The sequence below is a fragment of the Manis pentadactyla genome, chromosome 6 (assembly GCF_030020395.1).
Source record: "Manis pentadactyla isolate mManPen7 chromosome 6, mManPen7.hap1, whole genome shotgun sequence".
Classification (NCBI taxonomy): Eukaryota; Metazoa; Chordata; class Mammalia; order Pholidota; family Manidae; genus Manis; species Manis pentadactyla.
The window spans coordinates 141,225,443-141,246,165 of NC_080024.1; positions in this window are offsets into that span (position 1 = coordinate 141,225,443).

Sequence of the window (20,723 nt, forward strand, 5' to 3'; positions counted from 1 at the left end):
GAGGGGTCTCTTGGGGATTCCTGTCTTTTCTAGGCCTGCAAGTCAAAGCTGGTATTCCATCCCCCTACTAATTTTCAGGAGCAAACTAATACTTTTGTCCCTTAAAAAGAGAAACAACAAAAAGAAATGAAAAAAAAAATCCTAAATTCCTGCTTTTAGGTTAGTTCTGAAATGCATTCATCTCTTTCACTTGATGTGGCTCACTTTCGTTGTTCCATTTTAGTATCTTAGGAGGAAAAAAACCCAAATAACCAATAACAGTTTACAGCTTTGACGCAGAGCACTAAAGTTGTTTTTCTATGAATATAGATTATTACATTTTTTTACAAAGCAAATAAACAGATGCATAAAAATGCATTATTTCAGGAACATAAGAAAACCTGCAATAAGTATAGTGGTTTTAATTTGTTTTTATGATTACTTGTAATTAATTAGCATCAAAAGTAAATTATCAACATCCGAAATTGTACCATCGGATGTGAGCAGGGTACTCCATGAATGATTGACTGATTCATCTTTATACCAAGGTAGGAAAAAGAATGATCTTTTCTTTCACTTTTTTTTTTTAACTATGCTTAAATGCAAGTGCTAAAAGCCAGTGTCAATGCAGAGGAAGAGATTTAAAAGCATATGATAGGAAGGCCCAGTTTGCTTCATGACAAACCATGTCAAGGGGTAAAAATGATGTACATTAGCAGGCACATCACTCTATCAGGTTGGGCTGCAGAGGAAAGATTCCTTCTAAAAAGAGAAAAAATAAAAATGGATCAGATCTGCTAAATTGGAGAAGGTTCACATACCTCCTCCAAACCTTTACTCTTCAGACATAAAAAGGGAGACATTTTTGACAGGTGTTGGTATTTTTTTAACCAACTCTTGCTGTTTGTCACTATCATTTTTTTCCCTGTAAGATTAATGATGGAATTGTTTTCTGTAGCTTTGGCCAATTTAAAACCAACCAATAGGTTCAAAGGAGTCATCCTCTTGACCCCTTTCCATTTCCTCTGACATTCACTACAGCAGCTCACCCTGCTCTGACCTGTGCTTTGCTGAGGGAGTGCCAACAGAAAGAAAAATGGATATTTAGTAAGCAGGCTGGTTTCTGTCTGCGAGGGATATGTGCAGGGATTTAGAAGACTCACCCACGTCTGTTTTATTAACAAGAACATACTTGAACTGAGAACTCAATCTCAGCAGTACAAATAGAATCCAACAACAGAAGGGCAGGGAGGGGAATAAATAAGATTAAAAACTTCTTCCTTGCTTAGTATACCTCCTAAGAGTTAGAAGCTCTCACAATGGGATTATGGAGCTTCCAACAAAGTTAAATAAAATAAATAGATTAGCTTCTAACGGGTTTTATTCCATTGCAGGCCTTCAAAAGACACACAGTATTTTTTATTTTGGGTAAGTTCTCTGAAATGAAACTGTATGTCTATATTTTGTTCAGTAATCCACTGAGAGGAATAATAAGTGTTACATGTTGACAGGGAGTTGGAGATAGATGTGTGCTTACGTTTACTTCAATATTGATGAAAGAATATAAAGTAAATTCCTTCCCAATTAAGACATAGTAAAGGAAGTGCTGACCTCAGACACATTCATGATTATCTTGTCCTTTTTGTGGGATTCTATTCTAGGTGACCATAATGCTACCCGTGAACTTGGCTGGTTACTAAAGAACAATGTCAGTTATCAGTCCCTAAAGACAAAAATGTCAAATCCAATCAAGGATGTCTGCATTGCAGTTACTGTTCTAGAAAAATCTCTACTGAATCACACTAAAGAATAAATAATGGTCAAAGTTCAGGCTACCACAACTGCATTCTTGCTCCCATGTTTAAATTAAGGGTTTGTCAAAAGCTTTGAATTGTCATGGCCAATTCCATCTACCATTGGTGGAAGTGAGAGGCAGGGGGAACTGGGAAAGCCATAAAATTCCCAGCCAGAATACTTTCACACTGAGGTTTTCCAGTCTGTGTCACCCGTGGTGAAACATGTTTCCAGCCCCCAAGCCTGCTGCCTGTCACATTTGTCTTCAGAGGGTCACACCGTCCCTCCTCAAACACAGTGCTCAGCGGCACATATGGGGAAGATTTATTTTTTCCCCACTGATGAGAAGAAAGTGTTAAGGCTACTCAAGGTGGAACCAAGGGGGGAAAAGCAGTTCCTTGACTTCTTGAGAAAGTGGACCCACGTCCCAGACAGCCCTCACTGAAGTCACCAACACGGGCAGAGCCCATGTTTTGTGTCCTGTCTTCATTTCTAATTTGGGATTCGGGTTCCTGGTTGGACCTTATCTTGGCGTTACATTATAAAGCTGCTCTCCTTTGGACCTAGTGAGGATCAGTTGGCCACTGGAGGACCATTTCTTTTTTAGTTATTGATCTTCTGTTACTCCTTTTTATGTAAGGGTGTATATGGGAGAGGAAGGGTGGCGGTGGAGTGAACCACTCAAGTCTTGACTTCCTGGGTCACCTGAGTATCAGATCCCGAAGAAGTGTCATGTCTCCTAGGTGCAAGGCAGTGTCTGATGGCTAGGCCTGCTTCAAGGTCTTTATGGCACTATGGTAGCGGGGTACATTTGCATGAGGACCAAGACAAACAAATGACTCCAAAACTTGTTTTATAGTGAAAAGGATTAGAATAGCTTCCCAGAAAGTCTATCAGGGACACTCCTAGAAAAGATGATTAAAAAAACAAAATTTGTATTTATCTCTCTACACCCCTCTTCTGGGCTCTTCTCTCCAGGTGCTCTGTGCCCTCCTGAGGCACCACCTGAGGTATAGGATCCAACTTTTTTCCTCTCTGAGCAGTTCCCTCAGATCTGAGACTCTTTAAGTACCCTTCCTCTGTGATATGGTTCTTTCCTGGTACCAGACCCTCTGGAATCTGCACCCAGATTTCCAGGCTACCTAATGGTTTTATTAGATCAAGTTAATGCAATAACATGTCATTTTGTATTGTTGTATTCCCTCCTGGGTAGCAGATGTGCATTCTAGCAAGAGCTCTCTAAATATATTTTGATTAAAAAGAGTGGTCCTTGAGGTATTGATTCCAATTCAGTAAGGAAAACATTTTGGAGTAGATGAAGTCTTTTGGCTCCTTCTAAACCACACTGGGACAAGGAAATGACTACATACTCTGACTCTACAAAGTTTTGCCCTTAAGGTTTGTGCCCTTTTGATGTAAGATGCATGATTTCCCTGATAATTGCTTTTATCTACCACTTGATATTTGCCATAGAGTCACAGTCTCAGGAATTGCCTAGGGCACTGTCTTGTTTAAAACCAACATTGCTTTAAATGTAATGTTTTGAAAGCATAAAATCACACAAGTCATATTTTACCCATTTCTGACTTACAAAGTTCCCTCAGGACATATTTACCGTAAGTATTTTTGTGATACAAATGTACATGCTTCCTTGTCTTATTTTAGAAGAAACGATTGATACCCAAGACTTTCTTCCAAATTCCTTTCATCAGCACTTTGCAATCCTTTGTAAAAACTCCCTTTTACTAAACTCCTTCCAAAATTATACTTTTCCCTCTTACTAATGATGATATGTGAACCTCAGAACATGCATCTGAATACTTTTTTTCTCCTGCTCTTCAACGTTCATGCCTCAGTTGGCCATTTCTTATACCTGCGTTCTTTCCCCTCCCTTTTCTCTTTTTCTTCCTTCGATGGCTTTTTCTGAAACATACTGCTGAAAATCTTTCTCATTTCTCTAAACAGTATTCTTCCCTTGGTGTTCAGCTGTAGACAGTAGAAGTTCCCCAGCTGCTTGGTCAGCCCCATTCTGTGCCCCAGAGCATTCTAGAGACAGAGAGGGGTGATGATAGAGCTTAGGGTTTCACTGGGAGAAATCAAACAAAGAACATTTTAAAAAGAGTAAATAATCTTTGCTGAAATATGTGGCACTGAAAATAAATGTTTTGAGGGTTTAAAAAGATTAATGTCCTTCAGCATTGGACACAGAAGTTCAAAGAACACTTATGGGTCCTCCAACCCATGTATTAATGGTACTTATGGTTTTGATTGATTAAGGTCATAGACATTTTCCTTAATAGAATCCTAAAATAATATCTATCAAACAAACCTAACAAGGAAATGTCTAAGAGTATAAATGGGTTCCAAAAGGTTACAGCTCCAAATTACAACCTGTGGTAATGGCAGGGGAACTTGTAAAAGACACAAATGTGGTTTCCTGGGAGCGGTATCACCCAGTTGCTGGAGGCAACTTACAGGTCTGCTTTACACAAGAGATGATAAAAATTGCATATGGCTCATCAAGGCATCTGCTGAAGGATAAGAACCTTTTTATTCTCTTATACTAAAGAAATATCTGTGGCATTGAAACTCCAGGTTAATCATTTACTAATGGTGCAGTTGTTTTAGTTATTTCTCTTTAGATAAAGGCCTTACTGATGTAGTTCCATATTTTATTGTATGTGCCTATTTTTGTTTTTCTTTGTTCTAAAGAGTAAACTTTTTGTTTATTTTATTTTATTTCACCATTAGTGAATTGCTCTCACATCTTTAATTAATGTTACTGTCTATCCAGTTACCCATAGTAGGAATCTTGACTTATTCTTGCTTCAAATTAACGTGCTAAATCTTATAATATTTTCATCAGACTTCTTATTTGCTCTTCATTAAGTAACATCTGCATATGAGTAATCCACTGGGTACTGTATATCATCTTAAAGTCTCAGTTGACATCTTCCTGATTGGATAGTTTTGTCTTCAGGGCCTCCAGTATGATGCCATCAAAATCCCTCTCCTGCTATTGAGCCACAGCAAATTCCATGTTCACTAGTTGGGGAAGCCATTTCTTTTTACAGTCAGCAGATTCTTTATCAATGCTTATCCTCATGAGAAAATTAGTGAGTCATGATCGTCTAGACCTATTCTGTTAGGCAGTCAGAACCATTCAATTTGAAATTTCAAAGATAGATAATAGCATTTTGTTTCAGTTCTTAGGACTCTATAAAAAACACTTTTTCTTCCATGAGACAGGGTAAAGAACTAAAGCAACTATTCTAATTTGATAATCTTCCTTATGAGCTTTAACTCTATTTGTTCATAAGAGATCTGTGGTTTCAGAGACAAATTCCCTCTTATTCAGCAAAAGTGTGGTTTCAGAGACAAATTCCCTCTTATTCAGCAAAAGTGTCAGATTTTTTTGCTGTGATGGTGATTTTGTTGTTCAAGGCTTGGACGGTGTAATTTTGGTAGCTGTAAGGGTGGGCTGATCACAGGGGTTTTAGTTAATATCAATAAGATGGTGTTTAAGACACCTAGATTGCAAACTGTGGGTTTATGACTTTCAATTTTAACTTGACTCCTTCAAAGAGACATTTGTCTGGTTGGTGCACATACTAAGAAAAGGACACAGGTTTTGTGTTTAAGATACATGTAGATTCAAATGATAATTCAGCTCCTAACTACCTGAACTAGCTTCACACACGAAAAAGTGGATACTCTAGCCTGTATTTCAGGTTTTTACAGGGAGAGGTACACAATAGGAACTTCAGGGCACCTTTTATCATCATTATTATGATTTCTCCTCTGTATAAATCCACCAAAAAGATGACTGGGAATTAATTCATCACAAGGTGAATTTAGAATCTGGATTTGGAATATCTTGAATCATGAGACTCAGAAATGTCAAGGTGATGTAGGGATTTGTTGATGCATATTCATCATAGACCTTAAAATGGAGAGCTTAATTTTCATAGGTTACTTTACTAGGTCTGACCATTGGGTCCCATTATTTGATAATCACAGTTCAATGCTGTTCAGTTACAGCCCATCAGATTCATTCTTTCACATATGTATTTCATACTATGTGCCACTTTGTTTTGGTCACTGAGAAATGTTTAGGACCAATTTTACTTTCCCTTTAAATGAAAATTTTTCTATAGAAATTACTGTTTACTTCTTATTCAGTGATTATCTCTTCTGTATTTACCACTGCTGGGAATGAAGATGTGAAGATTACAAAAGATAATTTTTATGCTAAATTGACATTCTCTTAGTCTAATTGTTTAAAAAATTGGAATGGAGAAACTGGTAGGAAAGAGGATCAACGTGTAATGGCCTCGATGGTTCAAAACACTCAAGTCTGGCTATCTTCTGGGAGAAGGCTTTAGATAGATAAAAACTGAAATATACTTGGTTTAGGTATGTGCAGGACTAACTTTCCCTTTTCCACTGGTTGATAAAGTTTAGAAAAATTATCAAGGGAATTTCCTTTCAAAGGAAGTAATATTTTTTAACAGATCCATTTCAGCTATTGGGGCACACAGGATCTGGACACTTGGGTACCATTCTTGTCCAAAGCATGGCCCTGAGCAAGCAGTTTCTCTGGCCTAATAGCCCACAGTTTTGGAGAGCATTAGATACATGGTATGAGTCACAGGAAGAGAAAGAAAATGTAAACCAGAGTTCATTAAATCCTTTTCTAAGAGGTGTACCCCAATCTCATACAGTGATTTATTTCTAATAAAGTTACTAAAAAGGACACAGCCTCTCTCTTGGCAAAATTTTGACCTAACAATCAGCTGGATATCCTGTCTAGACTTGACTCCAGCTGCTATCCAAAAAAACTGCAGAACCTCCTGATCTAACATTCTACCTGGTGAACAGAAACATGTTAAGTAAGCGAAACTGCAGTTCTGTGGACGATCGTCTGTGAAACAGAGCTCATCAGGAAAATGCTGGGCATCTTTCTGCTATATATTCATTCACTGATTCATTTAAAAGAAATTTTTGGGGCAGTGAGAGGTAAATGAAAGGTTCTAGAAATACACGGATGACTCAGTTCTCATTATCCTAGGAGTCAGACATGCAAACAAAGGTTCAAGTGATGAATTTGCATGTCTCAGAATGTTATCTAAGCTCAAAGGAAAGAGAGATTTCTCCTGGAAGAACTAGGGACAGCTTTGTATCCATCACTTCATCTTGTGATCCCAGGCTGAGGAGTTACCCCAGGAATCTGGGACTTGGAGCCTTTAAATAGGGATGCCAAGTTTTTGCAGTGCACAAAGGCCCCTGCCACACTCCATGTCCCTCAGCCATGTGCCCTGGCAGGGAATGCCGTCTGCCTGAAAGAAAGGAGGACATGGAACTATGGGACCCTAATGTTTCTGTGTTGGCTATTCCCTCTGGCCAATGTTTTATAATTCACGTAAGTGCAAGCTGATGCCCTCCTGGAGAAATAGCCTGTGTTACAAAGAGGAGAGATCTAAAAGGCTACCTTCTCCTTGGGGAGAAGAAACATCAAACGCCAACAGACTCTTTACATGAATTTTCCATTTAAAAGTCAGAGAGAAAGAATCCAGGTACCAGGCTCCGAAATTGAAACCAGATAGGAGCCTAATGGTTTGAAGTCATGGACGGAAGGCAGAAGGAATAAATTCTCTGAGCTGATTGCTGAGCTGCGATGACTGTACAGAGTACAGGTGGCCTGGTTTGTGCGTATGAAGGGAGGTGTTACAGAGCCAGCCTTACAGCGACCGTTGTCAAAGAGGGGGTGAATTTGAGCTGTCTGATGGAGGAGGCAGTGAGGAAAGAGAATTCCAGGCAGAGGGTCTGCCTCTGCCAAGACTTCAAGGACGGAAAGCCATGGAGTATGAGACCCCACCACACCTTCTGGAGTAGCGGGGGCAAAAAAGTACATGGGTGGTGAGGGTCAGGGTCTCAGGGGCAAAGATGGAAAGGGAGAAGGACAGCTTTGGAGACCATGCCAACGTGGTGTTCAGTGTTTCTCACAGGATTACCAGGATGAAGATCTCTTCTTAGAGGGAAATATTTGTGTGCATGTGGCTTCCTTTCCTTAAACAACTGAATGTGTGCAATGGATTAGTTTCCCTTTGTGCTTCGGTCATCACAAAGCTCTGGGCTCTGTTGTAGGATGACCACAGCTTGACTCATTTTATTACCAGCATCTTACGTTGTTGCCCTTGATCTAATGGATTCCAAGGCATCCGTTGACCTGTGTGTTAAACTACCATAAATCCCCTTATAAAAGTAGTGAACACATGAGTGCTACATAGATATATTATATAATAGTGTCCTTTTATTTAAAAATCAAATAAATGACGAATGTCTCATGAACACTTCTGATAGCTGATGCTATAATTTGAGGAGTTAGAAGGACAAGATTTAGCTTCAACATTCAATTATTAGCTTGTCACCTCTTTGAGGATATAAATCATGTGCAGGTAACACAAGTAGCAGTAATAAAGGGCCCTGTAAGCAGGGTTAATATCTGATCTATTTTCAATGCTATAGCAGGACTTGCAATTCAAATGTTTCGGTACTTCTCCTTTGGGTGGTATATAACCAGTGCTCTAAGGCCACTGAGCTCTCCACCTGCTTGCTACTTAGATCCCTTCAAATCTCCCCTACCAGTCCCACAACCAGCAACTGAGGAGTCAATGCTAATCAGAGCAGGGACCTCTGCTCGGGAAGAGGAACCCTGTTTGCTCTGGTGGGGCGAAGGGAAATATTCTATTAAATATTTTGAATATCATCCTTGATTTTGTATTAGGTGCTAAATGGTCTTGCTTAACATTATCATTTCTATGAATAATAATGACTACTGTTAGTTAATATCTTGCTATGTTCCCATTTAACATTAATAATTACCTATTAAGAGAGTCATGATTAGTCTCATTTTACAAATGAGGCAGAGGCCCGGAGTATAAGTGCCCTGAGCCAGGGAAAGCAGCTAGTAAGCTGAGGACAGCCAGTTCTCCAACTCTGGTCAGTCAGATTCCATGTTTGAAAAGGCTTCGTTATCCTGCATAGCCAAGTCAGACAAGCAGCGTGGAACGGGGAGAGGAGGGCGCTCAGCAGTGAGGGGAGGAGGGCATTCCTAGCCAGAAGGGGTAGGACATCTGGGCATGCTCGGTGGGTGAATCTTGCTTGCACACTCCTCACATGTTGTTCTGAATTCTTCCATTTTCACTTGCTCCCAAACCTAATTATGATAAGGACTCTGAACTGCATCCATTTTTTATCACTAATATACTTCATAGTAAGTTCAGTTACAGAGAGTAAATTGGGGCTTCTTAGCCCCAAAAGGCACCCCATCTGGTTTATAAAACAACAGTGTATGCCCTCTGGATTATTTTTCCCTTGGGAAATTCCTCCTTATCTGCCACTTGGCCACTAACTTAAAGATAATTTTCATACTTTTCATCCTGACCATTTTGTGCTGTGGTTTTTCTTCAGTTCATTTTGCTTAGTTTACGAAAGGAAAAAAAAAAAACCCCTCTGTGTAAAATAATACACAGGTTTGGTCTAGCAATAAAAAAACCTCCCCAGACTTCAAGGGCAGGAACAAGTTTCTGCTTCACAGTTAAGGGAATATTTGAACAATTCAGAGAACAATTGAGAGCAGATTAAGTGGAGACCCATTGTGGAAGAGAAGAGGTTTGAAATAGAAGGAAGAATCAAAGGAAAAACTTGTTTTTGTTTGATTCCCTGCTCTTGTTTTTAATTCTCTCTTCTTCTGAAAGAAGTGTCGAGCATGCACTTTAAGCTTTAGGCATCATCCGTAAGGCTGGGAAAACTTTGGGAAGAGCAGGGGAGGGTGAGCACAGGCTCTACAATTTCAAAATAAGAATTCAAGTCGAAGGGCAGAGATTAAAGAGGTTTTCACCAGCGGTAACCAACCCTGTGGTTTCATAAAGGTCCCTGGTAATTCTGAACATAGTTCCCCTGCCCCGACATCCAGGCAGTGGTCAGTCTATGCCTTACAAAAACGTCACTGTCCTCTATTCACTCACTATCTTCGGTGACCATCATTTGTGCTCTTTCTCACTCTGATGTGAAAAATCTCAAAGCTCTCTCATCTCCCGTCTCTCCCTGCCACCCACCAGGCCTTATGTCAGTCCAGAGTCCCAAACAACATCATTAAAGGGGAGGAAAAAAAAATCCCGTCTGGATTGGCTGGCTCCCTGGTCTGGGCTGGTTCAGGCAGCTCTTGGCTTCAACACCTTGTCTTCCAAACACAATCTGTTTTCAGGATTCCTGGGCAATTTCAGGTCCAAGAGACGGTTTGGTCTTGACTTCCCCCAACTCAGTCTCCTCTCTGTGCCCCTCCACTGAGGCGTAGCAGACCCATTGCCCAGGCTCAGTTTTTGGCTTATTCAGTGACTAAGCCGTGTTCTTGGCTCTAGAAGAACTTCCTGCCCTCCTGGCTTGGTGCTGTTTTCTTTCTTTCATAGCTTTGCTCAGCCAGTGGGCCAAGCATGACTCCATTCTACTCTACCCCAGAGGATTTGGGAAATGGAAAACTACAGAAGATGCTGAGTGGCCACATTTAAAGAAGACAGCACTCTGAATAGAATGAGAAAGACAAAAAGAAGCTTCACAATGTGGATCAAAACCGTACGTCTTAGGCCCCGTGAGAGCACCAACTCTGTCTGATGTGGATCCTCCGGCTGGCGAAGTGCCAGAAAGTGCTGAAAAGTACATGCAAAAAGGTTTTTGAAGCACTCTCAGAAACATTTCTCTCAATAAGTGTTGCCCCATTGTGTGTGTGTGTGTGTGTGTGTGTGTGTGTGTTTATCCTGGGTGAAGAACTTAGAGCTGACTCTATAGCTCTAAAAAGTAATACACAATTCACTTCCTTTTCAGTGTTTTTGAATGTAGTTTTAACATCATCTTGGTAAACCTAAGAATATCATTTCTGGTTCTTCTGTAACACAGGGATGCCTGTGAAGGATGAGAGCCCGACGGTCCCCACCCTAAACTGGCCCTGGGACGCTGTTGCTTCTTCACTTGGCCTCCCGGGACACTGCCAACTTGGGCAGTTCTCAAGGTAAGGGTAATTACTTTGAATCTTAAAAAACTTGTTTTCCTTGCAAGTCAGGTCTCTTTTTTTCCCCCGCTCTCATAATTTTTAAGACAATAGCTGTGTGAAGAATGATTGAAGTTTCCAGAAGTCAGTCCTTCAGACAAAGAGAGATTTCCAGTATCATCATTCTGGATTCCAAGAATGATGTAATAGTAGTGTTGTAAGTAACATAGTAAATAAAATAATGAATATAATTTTATAAATACTAACTCCTGATCGGTTATTATGCCCATTATTTCTCATCATTATTAATTGCTTATAATTACTATCAATTAGTTAAATTAGTTCACTCGCTCTTCTCCACACTCCTTTGAAATAGGCATTCTTTGATCTCCGTTTAATCGATAAAGTAGCTCAAGAGGCTCGAGACATGTCTTGAGTGGTGCGGCTGCTGAGTGCTGGCTCTTTGATTCAAACGCAGCTCAGCTGGGCCTCGACTGCCCTGGTCTTAACCACATTGCACAGAAGCCTAGATTAAAAGCATGGCTTTTATTTTTAAAACACATTTAAAAGTAAAAATATATAAACGTCTGTTTTTAATATTTTTATTAAAATCAAAAAAATTTTTGAAAAAAGTTGAAGATTAATCATAAGAGAAAGAACCAGCAGCCTTTTTTAAAATCTGATTCTCAATAGTGATTTAAAAATAATTAGGAACCTAAGTATGACTTATCAGAACTCTAGTCCAGAGAGAGAGAATTAGTTTTAATTCCCCTGTGTGGCAGCTCTGACTGGTGGAGTGAGAGTGATGGAGTGCTACGGTGAGAAAGGTTCTGAAGCCATGCTAGTTGGTAGAAAAAACACACATTAGAAATACCTGCTATGATCTCATTTGGATAATGATTTGAACAGTCTATTTTAAAAAATGACGAGACATCAGGGAAATTTGAACCCTGAATATTTGATGGTATTAAGGCATTGTTAGTGTTTTAGATACAGTAATAGTGTCATGATTATGTTTTTCTGATTGTTTCTTTCAGAAATACATTTCAAATATTGACAGATGAAATGCTACCATGTCAGTGATTTGCTTAAAAGTGATTAGGGGTTGGGGGGGTGAGTTGTGTGGGGGTAGATACGGTGCTGGAAAAGGAAGTGGGTGGAGGCATAGAGAAGACCGGATTGGCCCTAAGTTGAGGAATCATTGAAGTATTCTTTCTTGCATATGCTTGAATTTTTCCAAAATATAAAATTTATTTTTTTAAAAGCTGTATCAAAAATGTTTTTAAGGGAAAACAAAAGAAGTCTGTGGTGAATGGAATAAAGTTGGCTGGTGGTGAAAATGGGGAGGTGGTGTTTTGCTGCATACTAAGAGCTAGCTCTATGCTAATTTCATCATAGTATTTTATATATGAGGAAACAGGCTCAAAGCAGAAACTGACTTGCTCAGAGTCACATTGCTAGACAATAGAAGGTTCAGTTAGTGTCCAGGTCTCTAAGCCTAACAGCCTCTCCACTACACCTACCCATACTCCATAGGTGTAATAGCTCAAAGTCAAAGCAAAAAACATAGTGCATTATCTTTATGCTCCTCTGGGTCCAAAGTGTCCTAAAGAAGTGTGTGAGCAATTCAGAATTAACTAACCAGAGAGGACTTCTGAAAGGATAATTAACCATATTTTTGTAAATTAGTTTTATTTTGAGATACCTATGGATTTACATACAATTGTAAGAAACAATATAGTGAGATCCCATGTACTTTTACTTAGTTTTCCTTCAGGGTAACTCATTGTATAACTCTAGTAGGCAGCCACAACTAGGAAATTAGCATCGATAAAATCCAATCTTGTTTAAATTTCCCTAGTTTTATATGTACTAATGTGTGATGTAGATTTAGTTCTGTGCTATTTCATGATATGTGATTCCTGTAATCACCACCATAGTCAAGATACACAACAGTTCCATCACCACAAAGATTCTTACAAAGAGATGTTACAATATACTAGTACCACTGAGCAAGAAATGCAAAACCAAAGAAATGATTGCCAACCCATAAATACTTCATTTTCTGCCTGGATAGGGACTTGAGCAATGAAGAGAATTAGGCTAACTGAAAATGGAACCTAAATAAAACAAGATGAAAATAAATTGGTCCAGGTACATAAATGGCAAAGGAACCCATTTTTAAATGTCAAAAATACTTTTAAGAGACTGTTTTATAAACCTGTATATAATAATAAACTCCAAGTTTCACAAATATTTGAATAAAAATTTTTTTTCCTCTTTAGCAAATGATTTAACTTCTCTCAGATGGAGTCTTTTTATAATCTGTAAAATGTAGATAATTATACCTATTTATGGAGCAACTTGTGAAAATGATATAAAATAACTAAGAAAGCACTCAAAAAATGGCAAAGTACTATTACTACTAAAGGTATTGTGATGATTTCTGTGAAGAGAACAGAAATAACGAATAATTAGGCTGACATCAGTAATTTATTTTTTAAGAGAATGGTCCAGGATATATCATACAGCTGATACTAGTTTATCCACTCTGCTATGCATCCTATGCCTGTAGGTCTATAAAATGGTCACTAGTGCTCTTTATGATAATTCGGGGAAGCTGAATAATTCTGAAACATTTTGTTATTGCAGTTTTCAAATTTGGGGGCATTGAAAGGATCTTCATCCGTTTTATAAATGAATATACTGACACCCAGAAATATAAAGTGACTTTTGAATATGTGATTGCTGTTTTACTATATTCCAACTCATTGACATAATCTTTCAGTATATAGTGATTGTGAGTTTTCACTTTAATATTTGATTACCTGGATTTGTCAGGAAATTGGTGTACTCCTGAGGTGGGAGTGCGGCAAAGTTTGGAAGGATTGAGATAACGAACCAAAAGCTCTGAGTTCAGAACAGGCCCTGGCACTAGACAGCAATGGTCTCATAAGTACCTAAGGGTTAACCCATCACATTCCTTTGGTGTATCTGTATTTCTATGTCTCTATTAACTATTTAAGCTCTCTTTGGCTGATATTACATGTCTTTACTAGCTCTCAAGGAAGTGTGCCAAGTCAGGCACAGTCCTTGTGCACGGAGTTCCACTTTTTGGACAATTCATTAACCGTAAGAATTATTCTTATTCCTACCATGGATTGGGGTTTCAGATTTTCAAAAAAGCATTGTGAAACCCCCTCTCCTCGGATACCTCCCCCACCTCTAAACAGAAGCCATCCTGGAAGGAGCAGATCTTAGTGAAATTTTTGGAGACAGTGGCCTTGCCTGATAGGCTCTATTTAAACACTACTTCTAGTATTAAATGCCAAATCCTCAGCTCTATGCACTGCTTCATTAGTTATTAATGAGGCAACATATTTGTTCAAAATTTATGATTGTTGATTTGCTCCCATCACTGTATGAAATATTAACATAGCATTTGTACTTGCAACCATTTGCAGACATTAGATTGTGTATTTGCATATTCATGAACACTCATAAATGTTTAAGGAGACAGCACAGAAAGCATGGGAGCTGTCAGACAGCCAGTAAAAAGGCATATTTACAGCGTTAATAAGTATTTGAGTTTATAGGCCAAAACGATGAGTAACAAATTAAGTGAATTTCTGGTTTGCCTATTGTATTGCAGTGAACTGGGGGTTTTGCCATTTTTTAAAGCTTTGTAAATTTAAAATTCATTTCATAGATACTGAGTAAATGCTTATTGTTTAGTCACAAACTGTACGGCCTTGGTGTAAAGAAATTCCCAAGAATGTCAGGCTTTTAGAGATTTCATTTTCACTCTTGCTGACACATAGTTTTTCTGCCTTGGGCTTTTCTCCTATGAAGAATTATGGGAAAGCAAGTGTGTAATATACTGAGGCAAGATTGTTTGCCATTTTAGTCCATTGAGGAACCTGGACAAATGATATATCCTGATGTTATATATCATATATAGCCAAAAACCTTGACTCACTGTGTCAACCTATAAAACTTGGACCTGGAGAGCAAAAGGTTAAAGCACGGGGCATTAATGGACAGGAGGAGTGATAGGAATAAAGCATCCAGTTAACAAATGCCTGACTTACAAATAATCCATATATACAAATTGCCACTAACATCCCACCAAACCTCATTCCTTACATGGTGAAAAATCTAGAACTTTTGAAAAGTTTTATGGGTCATTAATGGGGAAAATATTAAATTAGATCCCTACCTCACACCATACACAAAAATCAATTCCAGATATATTAAAATAACTGACAATGAAAGGAATAGCTATAAAGTTTTTATTATGTAAAACCAATACAGGAAAATATCCTCATGACCTCAGGGCAGGAAAAAATAATTACCTCATTTTATGAACACTGTCACTAACTGGGCCATACCATTGCTAAATGTCTCAAATATCACCTCTAGGTAAATGGATATGTGAGGTAGCCCACCGTATGCTTGTACCAGCAGGAGAAGTGGTTCATGGATTAGCATGTGGGTCATAGTTGACTTCTGTTGTGATGACCTGATTGTTCTATTGATCACTGCTTGCTCCGCTAGCACCTACTGCTGAAATCTGCAACTGGTAGATTTGTGGTCTGTTCCTTTTTGGCTCAACAGGATCTGGTGGTGTTCTTGGGTGAACCAGTCAACATTTGCTCATCCTGTTTATTTCTGACATCTGAAAGTGATTTTGATTTGATATGTAGCCTGGATAACCTCCTCAGCAACAGGACCACTTCATCACCACTGCAATAATAACCAGTAATCTCACAATCTTCCAATCTCTGGAAGCACCATTACCTCTCCTTCTGTGAGCAAATTGGAACTTCTAGATATTTTCAAAGGTAACTAAGTAGGTGAGAAGACCTGGTTCCAGGGCACTAATTTCAGCCTGTCCCCCTGGTAATCATGCCATAGCAGCAATTTTATTCTGATTCATAGGTGGTATAGAGAAGGTAGGGCATGACTTCATGAAATGGTCTCCTTTCAGAATATCGAATAAGAAACAGGGGAAAACTCCAATATGTTTGTACTGATCTCTTCTCTGTATCTCTTTGTCTCCCTTCCTTTCCCCACAATCACCTTGGACCAAGAGGGATGGTCTTTAACCTTGCTGTAGAGCAGTAACCTCCCTTGTATCATATACTCTCCAGAAACACATTTACTCTGCTCCTTTCTCTGGGGCCATGATAGAAAAGGTACAGTGAAAAACATATTGACTTTCTGAGACGGAAATAAAATCTAAACTCCTAGCACAACAACGTTTGATGAGTCAGAGACAATACACACACACATTTGTACATATACACAAAAAATTCATACACACATGCATTTTAACTTCTGCTAATCAGAATTCATTTATTAATTGAACATATATTTGTGGTGACTCCCATATAGGTACAGTGGTATAGAAAGCAGAGAAAGCTCTTCTTAAAATGAAGTTATATTTTCTATTTCAGTGAAAGAAATAATAAGCTTAACTAAATAAATACTTAATATACCAGTTATTATAAAATTCTAAGGAAAAATGAAGCAGGATAATAGCACAGAGATGGATAGATTGATGGAAAGGATGCTTTATTGGATATGGTAACCAAGGAAGTCCTCTCTCAAAGATGACTTTTGAACAAGGACCAGAATAAAGAAAAGGAATAAGCCATGTGGACATGTGGCGAAAGAAAATTTGTGACAGAGGAAATAGCAATTCAAAGGCCCTGAGGCAAAAGCATGATGGGCACGTTTAAGGATTAAGGAGACCACTGTTACAAGAATGGAGATTGAGAGGGGGCTGTGGTAAGAGAGATGGTGGCAGAACAAATCATTAACTTAGATCACAAATTTGGATTTTATTATGCATGATTTAAGAAACCATTGGAAACTTCCTAACAAAAGGGTGATATCATGATAAGTTAGATTTTAAAGAATCCCTCTGGCTGCTATGCTGGGAATGGACAGTAGGAGGCAAGTGTGAAAGCTGAGACCAGGTAGGAGGCTACTGCAGTATTCCAGGTGAGACTGTCTCAGACCAAGGAACTAGCTTCCGGGGTAGGGAGAAGTTGGGCATTCTGAAGATATTTTGAGAATAGAGTGAGTGGGATTTAGATATGGAGTATAAAAAAGTCAAAGTGATTCCAAGTTCTGGGACCTGAGCAAGTTGAATAATGCTGATACGTGGAAGACTGTGGGAGAAGCAGTGTGGAGGCCGGGATCAGAGTTCAGTGTGGGACTTGTTTGGGATGCATATCTCAGTCAAAGAAAAATGTTAAATAGATGGCTGGGTATAATAGTCTGGAGTTCAGAGGGTGAGTCAAGGATGGAGCTGCACATATGAGTGTCATTGGCATAGAGATGACATTTAAAACCATTGTACTGGATGAGGTCACTTAGATGGGATGTTAGGCAGAAGAGAAAATAGGCATAAGAATGCATCCTTCAAACATCCTAATATTTACAGGTATTGGATCTGAGAAGAATCTAGAAAAAAGAGCCTAAGCAGTCACTGGAGCAAGCAGAAAATAAAAAGAATGTTGAAGTAAATGTTTCAAGGAAGAGAAGTTGTGTCAAAGGCAGCTGGTCAGTAGAGTGGGTGAAGGGAGAATTGGCCATTGGCCTGGGATGTGGGAGCCATTGGTGCCCTGTGAGGTAGGTGTCTGTGGGCCTCAGCCTGATGGCTCATCAGAGAAAGGGGAGGAGCAGAAAATCTTTGCAAGCAAGTGAATTTTGATGTGGACATCTTTAAGCCTTTACTCTATGGCCTAGTAAACGGGGTCCCTTCGGAGAAACGAAAGGAGAAACCACGTCCTCTCTCTCCCTGGAAAGAGCCCTCTCTGAGTGCTCTAGCCCAGGAAATCCCAGTCCCGCAGTTTCCTACAGGAGTAAGAAATGAGTGCTGTCCGTGCTGCTGAGCGCTACTAACATGCTTAACAAGTGGAACTCAACCTCGTTCAGTCAGTGCCTCCATTACATGTGTCCCCAGCTCCATCCTCCAGCCACTCCAGCCCTCTGCTGACATTCCAGAAGTGCAGTCCAAGCTACGGTGGGCAGCCTGCCTGTGGGAGGGATGAGCAGAGGGAGACTATAGCCTATTCATGCAGTTTGGTGGAAAGCGAAGACTGAGGGGACTTGTTAAGGGGCATAATTAATAAAGCTCCTGTTTATCTAACCCCACATTTCCAGGAGCTCCACAGACCTTAAAGACATTAGCTCATTCCTTCTCCTCACCATGAAATAGGGGTCCATTTCCTTGGGCTTATTTTATTTATGAAGAAAAGAATGTGAGAAACCAAGGATCCATAGCAGTCTCAGGATTATTTAGCATCACTCGAGCACCCTCTGTAGCTGAGAAGCTCGCCAGCGAGGAGGAGGTACCTAGAGTGCATGATGGAATGGGAGAGACGAGACAAGAGTGCTTAACCATGCAACCTAATTGCAAATATGTAAATGTGACACTGACTGAGCTTTGCATGTAAGGGTCAGTACTGGGTCATGTGAGAACTTAGTTCCTGACTGTACATTCTGATTCCACCTAGGACACTTGATTTAATTTCTCTTTGCCTCAGTTTCTTCTGCTGAGAAATGGAGACTGTAATAGAACCACCCAGGATTGAATAACATCATGCATGTAAAGAACTTAGAATAGAGCCTGGCACAGAGTAAGCACTCATTAATGGCATTTGTTTAAATTGTTTTATACTATCATTATTATTATTATTATTATTATTTAAGGAGAATGAAAGATTAAATAAATAACAACTGTTTTGACTCATTCTAGTGAGGGGGAGAGTAAATATTCTACCAGTCTGTTTCTACTTACACAGATGATAGTTTGAGAAGGGAGGAGCCCTATCTAGGAATTTGGTAACACCAGACAAAACTGTTGTATTAGGTTGGGTAATTCTGGCTGTTCTAAGAGGTAAAGCCCAAAATTTCAGTGGCTTGACACACCAGAAGATGATTTCTTGATCACGTAATAGCACTGGCCGCTGAACAGGTTGGAAGACCCCCACAGAGTTGTTCAAAGACTCAGACTGATGCCACTTGCAACACGTGACTTTCAAGGTCACCTGGGTGTAATTTCCATTCCAGAAAGGGAAAAAAGCATAGAGGAACATGAATGGGGGAAGAGGGTTAATATGATCCAAGCCTAGAAATAAAACACAGTTTTGCTTTCATTCCATAGGGTAGAACTCAGTCAGAACACAAACATCCCAACCAAGGGGCAATGTTAAACAGGTAGTTGGATAGTAAGTGTCTAGAATGCAGAGAGTAGGCCCAGGCTAGAGCTGTAAATGTAAGTGAAACCCTGAAATGGGATACTGGAAAATATAAACCCTGGGTGGGCAACTACTTTTCAGTGTCGAGTCTATGCCATGGAAGCAGAAGGACAACTGTTCAGTGAACATCTGGGTGTCTCTACTTGAAATCCACCTCATAGACTGCTCATCCTGTGTGTACCTAAGGGTGTAGGTCAGAAAAATTCTGTTACAGGATACAACAAATAGGCCTTGAACCTGATAGAGGTTGGGGTTGGAATCAAAGTTGGTTTGCAAAACAAAGTAATAGGGAAGCAGATTCTTCCACTGACTGAGAAGGAAGGGAGCTGGTGAGCCCGGAGCAGAGAGAAGGTGGGGAGAAAGGGCGATAACTCAGGAGTAGGGCAGATAGGGGTCTAAGGAAAATAGTGGCCACTGAGAAAGCCCATATGGAGGAGAAGGCCCGGGGACAGGAGCATGTGACTCTCGGTGATTCCCTGCTCTGGTTATCTGGGAGTCCCCCTCGGTCCTCCCGAGGGCAGATCTAGGCTTTGAGTGACCTCAGGCTCGTACAATTTGGGAGGCCCTCTTTAAGAAAAAGAACCCAAAACTGCAAATGCAAAATCCAGTTACGAAAGCATTTATTTAGATCAAGAAAAAGAATCACAGCAAATTACACATTTTTAAAAGCGACAAATACCACAGGCATCAGATGTTATGAAATCCAGACAAATGACACAGTATTTTAATTAATTGCCTGAATCACTTCTATAATACTTTTTTTTTATTATATCTTCTGGCTGCATCTGCTTCCATTGCCTCTTCTTCTAACAAGGGTTTTGTAATACCATGTCTCATCGAGAGAATTAAAAGATAATTAAATCTTTCCACTAGGATAGTTGATTAAAAGTACATTTTTTATTGCTGATAATTTTTTAAGTGTTTCTTTCAGGTTTACAATTTGTTACTGACAAAGTCATGTAAATTTTTAGGAATTTTGTCAAATTTAGGAAGACTTCCCCCAAGTTGCTCATCTGCACTGTTGTAGACATACTTAGGCTCTGTAGGACTGTTACATACCTGCTGCACACAGACCAGCTTCTGGCTTCATACTCTTTACTGTTCCTCCTTTGTCACCCAGATAAATGCATTTCACTATAAAAACCTATAACCCGTCCCTCCCCGCAGTGAGCAGTAAGAGGATCATGGGAGACAGTCCCACAGTGAGACCTCCAACTGTCACTCAACTAAACCCAGAAGTGCAGTGAACCACCTGCATTAAATTCCTCCAAACCCAAACCAAGTTCCCCACCTAAACCCCTACTTAGTTGAACCCAGAAGTGCTCCCAGGCACATCAGTGCCCCCTAATTCAAGGGGAAGTATGCTTGAGAGGAAAGGGTCAGCAGTCTTAAGCAACTACCATTAAGATAGCTTTCATTTGAAAATTTTTAAAAATCCAAACATTCATTTTTCTAATTCAAAGACTATGACTGTGTGAGTACATTGCGAGGGTTAAACGAGGCCTGTGCGAGGGAGGGTCGCTGAGCCTTGTCTCCTTGACCCTGTGGTGCATCCTCGCCTCCGGGATTCCCTCCCCAGGCCCTGAGGCGGAGGGGCGTTCAGCACCTGGCCCTGCCTGAGCCCTCGGTGC